The sequence below is a fragment of the Botryllus schlosseri genome, chromosome 8 (genome assembly GCF_051294905.1).
Source record: "Botryllus schlosseri isolate E-star chromosome 8, Bs_hap1, whole genome shotgun sequence".
Taxonomy (NCBI): domain Eukaryota; kingdom Metazoa; phylum Chordata; class Ascidiacea; order Stolidobranchia; family Styelidae; genus Botryllus; species Botryllus schlosseri.
In genome coordinates, this window is record NC_137243.1 from 6,480,842 (window position 1) to 6,492,404 (window position 11,563).

At 40.4% G+C, this 11,563-nt stretch overlaps 1 long non-coding RNA gene across 1 annotated transcript; it reads right to left on the reverse strand.

Moving 5' to 3' along the window:
* Window positions 1-10,601: 10,601 nt before the first annotated feature.
* Window positions 10,602-11,311, reverse strand: LOC145445145 (uncharacterized). The gene is made up of 2 exons (XR_013916900.1): window positions 11,267-11,311; window positions 10,602-10,780 (listed from the first exon to the last, which is right to left on the reverse strand). It is a non-coding gene; the product is annotated as an uncharacterized LOC145445145 (long non-coding RNA).
* Between the last annotated feature and the right edge of the window lie 252 nt (window positions 11,312-11,563).

Here is an 11,563-nt window from a genome sequence, read left to right on the forward strand (position 1 = left end):
CTATTACAGCGACTTTCGGTGCTCGATTGATCTAATAATTAAATCGATTTAATCACTTTACTGTAGCCATGGTCTCCGAGTTTCAGGGTATTCCTTACCACCCACCGTGGATCAATCGAATGGCTATTCCGAAAACGAATCCGGTTGCCAGAAACCGGAAGCCAGTAAGCTATTTTGTTCCATTCCGGCAATACGGTACCATGTAGGGTTGCATTTAAAAAAATCAATTTAAAACAAACATGTTTAAAACAATGCCCGTTTTTTAAATGACATGACGGCACGAATATTCAATTGTTACGTCATAGTAGGTCGACATTGACAATTGAAAATATAGGGTAAATATGGCTCCTTTGACGAAATATCTACGTACTATAGCTGTTGAGCCGACTATTTTGAGGGTTCCAACCATCCCATATCGTATAAGTCTGCTATATCGGGCGGTAACGGTCCGTAGGCTGATACAACATGTTTTTTGGAAAGTATTTACACAATTTTGGCATGATTTTACAACTTACAAACACACAATTTCTTTTTTAAATGGCCTTTGTTTAAAACACCGTTTAAAACGTGTTTTAAACGAAGTGCTTTAAACAACCAATTGTTTTAAATGAAACCCTAGTACCATGAAGACACAATTCTTCCGTCGACGTGATAACATCATTTATTGGCCTCGCTGCACACGTCCTGTTAAAATGACCATGAGCAGTGGAAGCATGTCACGTTTTTGCTCTTTTTCGGAGGGCCACAAATTTGTATTTGTTCTGAACTGGCACCATAAGCAAACGCGCATTATAGATTATATTACTCCAGCCAATTGTGGGCCTCAAAATCCGTTGATATACTGATCACTAAACATGAACTGGAAAGATAAATGGATATATTTTTAGCATCCTGGGCTCACAGGGTGTATATAAAATATGTGATCATTTTTTCCGAGTGCTACGATAAATCCTAAAATCGTGCTCATATGACACAGAATAATTAACACTTAACAGTGTCTTGTAGATGGTCAGCATACACCACCGGCAAATAAGGGCATATTACTACACCCAAAAGTGGTACGTGAACAGAATTTGTGTATTTTACCCATTTACACCAACTGGAATGCGAGTGAGATAGCTAAATTTTGCAACAGAAAGAAGCCCGTTTCGAAAGCTTCGATATTACGGAAATCAGTGAAATATCGGATTGACTTCTACTACACCAGGGGTCGCCAGCTAAAAACGGGTTGTGGGCCACTTTTCAAATTTCGTAGATGCCACACAGTTTAACAGCCCGGTTTTAAAAACTTTACGTCAGTGCAGCGCTATGCTCTCTAGCATGAGCGACGTGCATAATTACCACAAAAGAAGTAATATTTTATTAAAAAAATAAAAATACAACAAATAATATAATGATCATCACTTTGATTGTACTTTGTACTATGAGCTGCGTACGATATTAGGGTAAGCTTGACACCGTACTTGCTGGAAAACTATCACCTCGTTAAGCCTGATCTTGTGGGGAATCCTCAAGTTATTTTCTAAGCGTCTCGGTCTCAGCGGCGTCTAGGCCATAGCGCGTCAAGGCAATATATGTCAATGCCCATTTGGGGTGTTGAAAAAAATATTTTTTCTTTCAAATTTCATCGGCTTCATTGTCACATCGTCAGGTTACCTAAAAAGACATTGCACAGCAAATTTGACTCAATCACAACCAGTAGATGCCGAGGTCAGGCAAATTGAAATTTCGGTCATTTTTGAAATAATAGTGTATTTACGGTGGCTAATTTCGTCACTTCGACCTGACCAAAAATCGTGTTCCAGGTATGCGTGAAGAGGCAGAGATATCTTTTCCCCTCGTTTTGATCTTGACAAGAGCCCATGGTGGAGTTTGGATGAAGACATCACCAGTAAACGAAAAAAAGATATGACGCCGATTAGCTGGAAATTAGTCCACTTCATTGAGATAACGGCGTTAAAGGATGGTGAGATAATTTTCAAAAATAGTACTTTACGCTCTGAAATTAACTAGCACGATAAGGAAATGGACTGACAATAAGCAAGTAAAATACGGGTAAATATATTTCTCAAGTGTTATTCAATATTTATGTTCTTTGTCGGTCTAATCATGGCCATGGTCCAATGTAGATTTCTTCACAATGCAATTTGATATCATGATATTCTATCATTTGTGCTTCAGCACTCTTATAGTACTCTCTCAGCTCAGCGTCATCCTCCATACTCGGTGAATACCATCTAATTGTATCTATATATCGTGGTAAAATATCAATACTTTTTATTACTCTATGACAATAAGGGGTTCCAGGGGATATTGAAAGACCAGCGAAGGACTAATGTGCTGTATGAGCTCAGTGGGTTACCAACTTGTTTCCCTGAAACTTGCAAAGTTTCGAGCACATAAACAGCTCTATATAGTATCAACGCTTATGTGAGGTAACAGAAATGCTTTTTAAACTCATAAATACTATTCATTGGCATAGCCCATTCTCAATTGCAATCAGCACCATTTTAACGCCCTGGATCAGACAATGTCAAGTAGCAGAGAAATATTCGAATACTGGGTTGCTGGGGGATGCAATTGATGTCTCTGTGGGTGGGATTTTGGGAATGGCGACTTTGCAATCAGTAAGAACTTTGAATCAAGGCCGAGAGACATCCGTATGCAATGCATAAATGGGATATGGCACAACAATTTCAACATAAAATGAATTATGCTCGCACCTAGTCCCATACCCGTCTAGTTACCGTCTACTTTGAACTGCGTATTTTACACGCTACATACGATGTCGAAGCGGCATTTCTGATTCACATAATTGTTGGTACTATGTTTTGTATGTTCGAAAAAATTTGCAAGCCTCAAGAAAGCCAAATGGTAACTCACCGAGTCTATAAAGCGCAATATTGATCTGGGTGTTTTTCAGTATCACCTCAAACCGCTGGTCAAAGTATAATTAAAAGCATCGGCATTTCACTAGGGTGAATGAAGACAATTATATGGTAGGGACCGAATATCCCGAATGACATGAAAAATATATATACTCGTGATGGTGTGAACCTTAGAAAGGCTCAGGTTCGTGTGAACGCGAACCTTTTTGAAAGGTTCTGTGTGATTGCGAATGTGAACCTCATGACGTCACATCACATCATATTGCTAATCTCAACCCTACATTTCAGTGCCGCATGCGGTCGTCGGGTCACGTACTGGTGACCCTGGTCTACACATTGAGACAATATCGCAATACTTTTATCAGTTAAGTTCATTTAAGTCAAATTTTAATTCAGGATACACTTTCCGTAAGCGTTGATCCATTGAATATGGCGGTTACGTCAATTATACGATGTCTTGATAATGATTCCGCATTAGTTGATTGACAGTAGCAGTCTATAGAAACCTCGTTGCGTTGGTTGAATACGTTTCGTTGAGCGACTGAGGAAGTACGCAACGATATACTCAATGCTTCATCGACTATGTCGATTGTCGCGTTTCGTGCATTACTTGCATTTGATGCTTGTTACCGCCAGTAAGCCAGCGCAGTGTAATTTGAGGCTAGTTGCGACGGATGGTTAGTGAGTGATTTACGCCGATCTTGCGCGCGGTTATAAGATTGATATACGAGGATTACGATTTGACGACAAAGCTAACGGCTATTTACGTTCTAGTAGCTGTCGATATAGCCGATTTGTACAACCCATCTTTTTCCGCAAACAACTGTTTTAGTAGGACCAAAACATTAATGCGTATAGGGTCTAATTCTGTATTTTGGCCTTGGTGCACATAAGGTCATCAAGCGTCTTGTAGTGGACTTGGAAGCGGAAATGTGGTTTCCTATTATTGGTACAATATATTGCTGTAACAGTTACTTACAAAGCGATCACATTTCAAGCCATAGTCGAGCAATCTATAAATGACCCAGTGGAATTTGTCTCGGTAATTTATGATCAGACATTACCTTCAGTCACAATCATTTTCGGTTCTCCGAGTAAAATTAGCTTTTATGTCTTTGCATGCAATCTTAACCGCGATGAGGTTAAATTGCGAAGCAATGGCTCCAGAGAAATACTTCATGTTCTGGTAGATTTACATTAACACTGGCCATCCATCTTTATTAGTGTGTCAAATATCTCGTTATCAAATGCATCATTAGACATAGTTTATTGTTGGGGTGAAAATGCGTTCGTGATATGGATTTATGCGTCAAAATTCTTTATCCCAAGTTCTAGTTATAAAGCCGAGTGCGATATAGATATACCTAAAGAAAACGCCGAAGTATAGCATTGATACCGTGCCGAGAGTGCGTTGGATGTTGAATAGATCGGTGACGTTGCATTGAAATATATTCAAATGAGACCTGGATCGAATTAGTATATGTCAATTTCTATTGCGACAGCGCAGTTTTGGATTTTGTGCCGAACTAGTGAGGGTTGCGTATATAGGATATCATAAAAACTTGGATGTCACCCAAACATACCGGAGCAATAGATACTGGCGTATGGAGTGTCAGGATCTGCTTCGACTTACTGCGCACACTGCACAGTATCAGATGATAGTGAGCCTGCGAACAACGAACATCTGTTGAAGATAGGCCGATGAAGGCATACGAAGTTGCCTAGTTTTCATCCGAGGCCGACTTTGGTAGGGTTATAGCATCAAATGTGCCTACACTGTAGTCTACACCTATACGTATACAGTGCTGTACAATGTAATGTACAAGTACATGTAGGTTACTGTTCATGGCCATGATATTTCTCCTTCAACTTCACGGAAATCAGGTGTATGCATTACACTCGATGTAGTAGCCTATAAGTTGTTGCAGTTTAATGGTTTTTGTGTTTGACGTTTTACACCACACCGGTGTCGTTTTTGGGATTATGGGGTTGCCGACTTACAGAGCGGCTCACTTTCGCTCTATAGGCTTTTTTAAGACACCGACTACGCCGTTCGGACGGCGATGAGGAGCCTAGATAAACCTCCAACACTTGAGAAGTTATTTGTGGTGATATTGCGATTCAGACATGCCTGCCTATCAATGTACGACGTAGTACTGTACGACGTATAGTACTATGCAGGGGCGGGCAACTTCTCTAGTCGGTGGGCCGGATATGGGAAAAGGAAGTACTAGGCGGGCCGGATTCTTGAATCGATACATTAATCGCGTATTTAGCCATCAGTACCCCCAGGAAGCTCTCCACCTATACAAAGAAAAATCGTATTTAATGTAAACTTTAGGCGTAAAGCAGAGAGACCAAAAAAGCAGTCAATGAATTAATTACCGTAAGTTAGGCCTACTCCAATAGCTGTTGAAGTCAATGAGACATTTGTGATCGATCAAAGTTGGCAACAAGTTCTTTGAACTCTGGCTGCGTGTCGGATGTACATGCCCAATAAGTAAAGACTGCTCGTGAACATGAGCTAGGTTGGAACATCGCTTTGTCTTGTTAATGATCATGGTCGAAAACGTTTGCTCGCAAATGTATGTAGACCCGGGCCGCGGGTCACATTATAATGTAAGCCCGGAAGCTGCCCGCGGGCCGCTCAAAATCCCGTGGCGGGCCGGATCCGGTTCTCGGGCCGTATGTTGCCCGCCCCTGTACTATATTGTACTGTACGTACATGGCTGTGTCCATTTTTGACATATATGATGTGATGATTTAGTCAAACAACTGAAAGCAAATCAGCTGTGTGAAGAATACCATATGTGTACTCTATATAAAGTAAGCTAATATACGACTGATTCTTCCTGCATGCTTCCCTTCCTTTTTTCCATGTTGTCGACAGCTGTATACCTGGAAAGTTTGAGAAGGACGTGTTCTATTGACGCCTGTAAAGTGTCAATCTGAAATTGATTATAATCGTGACAATCGTAATGCCAGTTGTAGTTTTCCTTAATCTCAGCGACTGGAAAACAAAGGCAGTAGACAGGGTCACGTCACGTCAGGGTATTGATTTGGTAGTAAGATAAAGCGAAATAAATTCTACAGTTTGTCCATTCATTTCGAAAGCAGTACCGGAAAGACTCTTGCATTCTTGGTAGACAGATTTGCACGGTTCATCCATGGCGCCATCCGGTGGTAACAATAAGAATTCATTATCGCATAGTAATAGTATCCCGAACAGATATCGACTTACATGTTCATGTAATCGCCCAATTTGAGGCGTATCGTAATACTAGAAAATTCACAAGATCGTTGTTTCCGTGCTCGCGAGCCTTTCATCAGTTATCTCTGTATCAGCAACGGATTGACCCGGATACTGCCGAGATATCGTGTCTGCTAGTTGCTTCTATTTATTGTTGCGAAACCGCTGACGAACCTGAAACTTGACAGAAATTCGAGTATACACTTTAATGGATAGAAGCATATTTGTATTTTCTTAGCCGCTGTTCAGGTGAAATATTAAAGCCTTCCGGCTGACCTGTACAGTGTACATTCGTACGAAAGTTCGGAATAGCCAGTTATTTATTCGTCCACTGTGTTAGTTAAGCAGCAAGAGAAGAATCCCTCGGAAACCAATACCACTAGTAAACATCAGGGTGTTGTCAGTTAAATTGGCAGCGCTATAGCTCCAATCGACATCTATATGAATTGGAATTATCGATAGCCGATGTTGAGGTACGAGAGGTAAAGTGTAGTCTCAACGCAAATCTTTTTGAATTAAAAACCAAAGATAGTGGCTTCTGATTGGATTCGAGAGCCAATAAGGTAACCTATGAGAGCACAAAATGTACCGGTCCAGCATGGTAAGTTTCGATTTATCACTTTTATAAAACACAGGGCAGGACAACCTTTTCGGCCAAAGGGCCACGTAAGATTTACGAACCATTGCGCGGGCCACTTACGTGTTCATGACATTTTCTCAGGCGTCCGATAGGGCCGAACCGAGTTAGGTTACGATGAAAACAAGACTTAGCCTACTACGCATCAAAATCGATAACAATTATATCATGAAAAGTCAGTGTGCATTAATGTCCTAGCAACGGCAGGAACGAAATAATTCAAAGCTAATGAATGAATTCTGTCAATTATTGATACTTGCATATATTACGGGTCATCTCTGCATACCACTGGGCTCATTTAGCAAGGAAAGGATTATTCGGTGCATGGACATAACAATATCAAAGATTTCGGCGAATATGCGTCTATCATTTTGTGCAAATGTTTCATCATCGACGCATGACGCGTAACAATACTAAAAGCAAGAAATCGAGTCACACTAAATCGTGCTAAGTGCTAAGAAAAAAATTCAAGTCAAGTATAGATCTGCCACGAAATATTCCCCGTTATATGGTCATATACGAAGATCTACAAAAAATGTGGCTGACCCCTGATGGCTACGCCAATGCGTCGGAACTGATATTTTATTCATCAACCTACCAAATTTCGCGGTCAGGCTTATCAAAGTTTTGGTTGGGCTTGAAAATTCAATACTTGAGTAATTTATTTTCTGATGATGTAACTAATTTCGAGAATTATACCTCGCGAGCCACTCAAAACCTTCTCACCGGCCACGTGCGTTGGCTGCTTTACCCGCTATCGTACCATCCGGTTATAGTAGCGATGTAAATTTATCTTTGGAGATAAATTACCTTCTGTTGGTCTTGATTAATGTTCGATCACTCCTATCTCCATATACCGCTAGTAGTGCATTTACACTCTTGTTTACATTCCATGAGCTGATATCACTTTTGCCGTCGCGACTCCTAACGAATTCCTTACGTACTTAACGTTACGTCTTCGATGATTACGCCATAGATTTATAGATACAGCTGACATATGATACAGCGACATTGATAGTTGAATTGATGCATTAGTGATGTATATGGATAGCTGTACGTACGCTATAAACTTCGGACAATTTCCGTACATGACACATAGTTAATTTACAAGTATAATAAAATTAGCGATTTACAAAACTACTTCTAGTGCGAATAGAAAATTAAAGACCTGAAAGTAAGTATTTTCGTAACGTAAATTTATTCGAGGGAGCGCATATACTTTTGGCAGTTGATAGGCGGTGGCTACCTTCAAAATTGCAAGATGCACCATCGAGACTAAAGCAGAATGGCTACAATGAAGCTGAAAATATAGGTGCGTAATCTTCGAAAATGTATTCGGCAGTTACTGCGATGTATATAATGGTCCTTATGACATAAAAGTCCGCAAACTTATCCCGAAACTACTTTCCTTACTTCTCAATATCCAAAGCGTAAACAATAAGTATAGTTTTGCAGACAAACGATTCAAGTTGGCGCCTAAATAGCCTGAGAACACGTGAGTAAAGAGCAAGTATAGGTAAACCCGATTCGAGCACTTCGAAAAAGTACAAGTACTCCGTTACTGCTCCTCTCCGCGCACATTATATCGTTTAAAAGGACACTGCTAAAGCGGAAACATGGTTTTTCTAAATTAAAAATCATAACATTCCAGAAACATTACCCAATCGCCTACGCTTTTGTGAGCTGATATGCGAATTCCCCAAACACTTTACAGCCGTATGCGGTCCGAGGGTTAGTTCGGATATCAATAATTTTCACTATCCGGATAACGGATATATCCGGATATTTTGAAATTTGTCTAACCGGTTAACCGGATAATAACTGCTAAGTGAGACAATCGATTTCATTAGGTCTGCATGTAAAACGGATCGCAAAATCATTACACAGTGTTATTGTAGAGTACCTACCTACGCGCGCAGTATGAGCGAATACGAGAAAAACCACGCAAATTTAATGTTCACTGCTTCTGCAATGCCCTCTTTTTAAAGCACAGATGCATCAATTGTGGGATCCTGCAGCCGGAACCGGAATTTTGTAATTAAGAGTCCACGTTCATTGAATGCTTTTTCAGCTTCCACAGAAGTGGGCTGAATAGAAAGCAGCGCTTCGTAGAGAGTCAAAAGGTTGGCAGGTTGTACGCCGGAAACTTCAACGTCTTTACATCCTTTTGACCATCCTTATGTTCAGGTTTGGAGTACTAGAAGGACGACTAGCTGATACTGGAATTGATGCCAACATGATACCTCGCTCTAATTCACGTGATCAGGCACGCAGCCAGCCGAAAATGTAGGGGGATTGAAATAAAATCAGGGGGTTTCGATTTTTTTTTCGAATTAGTCATCAGCGGAAATCAATTACGCTTGCACGCACGCACATTTTTGCGAACATTCGATGTCATTCGGTTTCGCGGCGTCACTCTCAGAATCACTAATTAGAATACACTTAACGGCGTATCGTCAACAAGCCATCGAGAGATAGGAGCCAATGCATGCTGGGTCCGAGATGGTTAGGCCAGCGATTATATCGTTCGTAGGCCTATTGCAGATGCGATTGTGTAGGTCAACGATAATATCGTGAGCACCAAGCCAATGAAGATGCGATTGTGCAGGCCAGCGATGGAATAGTGTGTACACTGCACGTGGCCCATTGCAGATGCGATTCTTCAATCCAGTGGAACTATCTGCTTGTTGAAGACGCGATAAATCAGGCCAGAGACGATAGCAGAGCGCGCGGCAATCAATGACCTAATTTAACGATCTTCTCAGCAGGAGATCGCGTCACATTACATTGTGCAATGTGTACAGACGCATCTCGCTAATTGGCAACACGCCTCTCGTTAATCGGCCGCGCCAACACTGAATACGACTTATTGAAGCATACTAAAACGTGTAAAATGCATTAGCAACGATTCTTTTTTATCCGGTTAACCGGCAGAAAAATATCCGGATATCAGATAGTGAAAATACCTGCGGTTAACCGTTATCCGGATAATCCAACCCTAGGTCCGAGGTTACTTGTAAAACAATATTTTGATTTTTTCACAATTTGGTCGGTTTTCTCTATAGTTCCATAGGTATTTGCTCCCATGGTCGAAATCAATGCGTCCGGGATAACTGCAGTTGTCAACTTTCAGAATAAACGATTAATTGGAATCCTTGTTCGATTGGTTCGAAAATTATTAGTCTACTGATATGCGCTGAAGATAGTGCACACCAGAGTTGGATCCATTGTAATTTGCAATTGAGCTGAATGTAATTAATTACATTTTTTCATGTAATTGTAATTGAAGCCTTTCTATTTTGTGTAATTGTAGTCGTAATTTGATAAAAATTTTGCTCAATTACAAATTCAATTACATTTTTATGGAAACCTGACAATCACAACATAAAATAATCAATCAATCAATCAGTTATTCGTCACACCAGAGAAAATCCGGTACACTGAAAAAAAATTTACCTCGAAATGTCTGGAAGCAGGGTGGCCAGCCACTTGGCAGTAATATAGCATTACCGTCACTCAATGTAAATTTAACTTACACCCGTCCGGTAATTTAACTTTACACGCCAGACTGTAATGTTACAGTCACCTCTGGTATATTCAATCTACATTTTCTTCAGTACATTTACCACCGAGACTGTAATTTTACCGCCTCACCTACCTACAACCCTACATGCTGTCCTTGTAAATCAGATTACATGCCAGCTTGTAAATTCACATCTCAGCCTATATCCGTACCTATCCCAAAGCAACGCGATGCCAAAATACCGCAAAAGTTTCTTCACGCTCTCAAGACGACATTAGGACAACTGTATAATGTGTATATTCATTCATGATTCACGATGAAAAAGTATTGCTGCTGGAGGTATAATTCTTGTTTAGGAGGCATGCAAATATAGCACGAGTGGTCCCAAGAAAAGGTGAATTAATTCCACCGCCGGATAAACTTCCAATTGTTACTTTTTCTCGTCTTCACTCCTTCTGTGTGACTAGTATCTTGCAGTTCCACTAAAAATAATTCATGCGTAAGTCGCTATACTAAACTACGTTGCTAACCTAGACACGACTTATAAAGACTAAGACAAATAGGCTAACAAAAATATAACAAGTTTTGAAGTACCGGTACTGGTACATGGTACATTGTGAGTTGACGACTCCTCATTTGGCATGATATGGCAGAGATTCACGACTTAAATGATCAATGTATTGAAAGAAAAGGTGCCTCAATTGATGCGGCATGTGAGCCAAACATATCGAGCAGTGGATGAAAACATATCTAAGCTATGACCCGATAAATGTCAATAACAATCTAACAGTTTCAACTACTCCGCGGCAGAGTATGTGGTGTCGCAGGTCATTATACAAGTCGACTAATATCCCAAAATAGAACTGAGAATGCGGCGACTGAAATATTTAAATAATGAAACCGAAGTCATCCGGGTGGTGTGCACAGTCGTAGATATTCACGGTAACTAATACTATACAGTACTGTACCTTTTACGATGCGCATCCCATTCATCAGTCCTGGGAATCTTCAACGAAAGTTTAATCTTCAATCATAAGTCACAAGCTTCGCACCGTCAGCCTTTGCATGCCCAAAGCTCAATATTAATGACCGACCAGTCGGCTACTCGGCTCGACACGCAGACGACTTTGAAATAAGTGATATTCATCCGCTCACATATGCCACCAATAATATTTACTGTCCACGTTATAATGTTCAATCCAGGTTGGTTTTTCATACAGAAACATCTATCAACACATATAGTCCCTTACTTTCGCAACTAATTT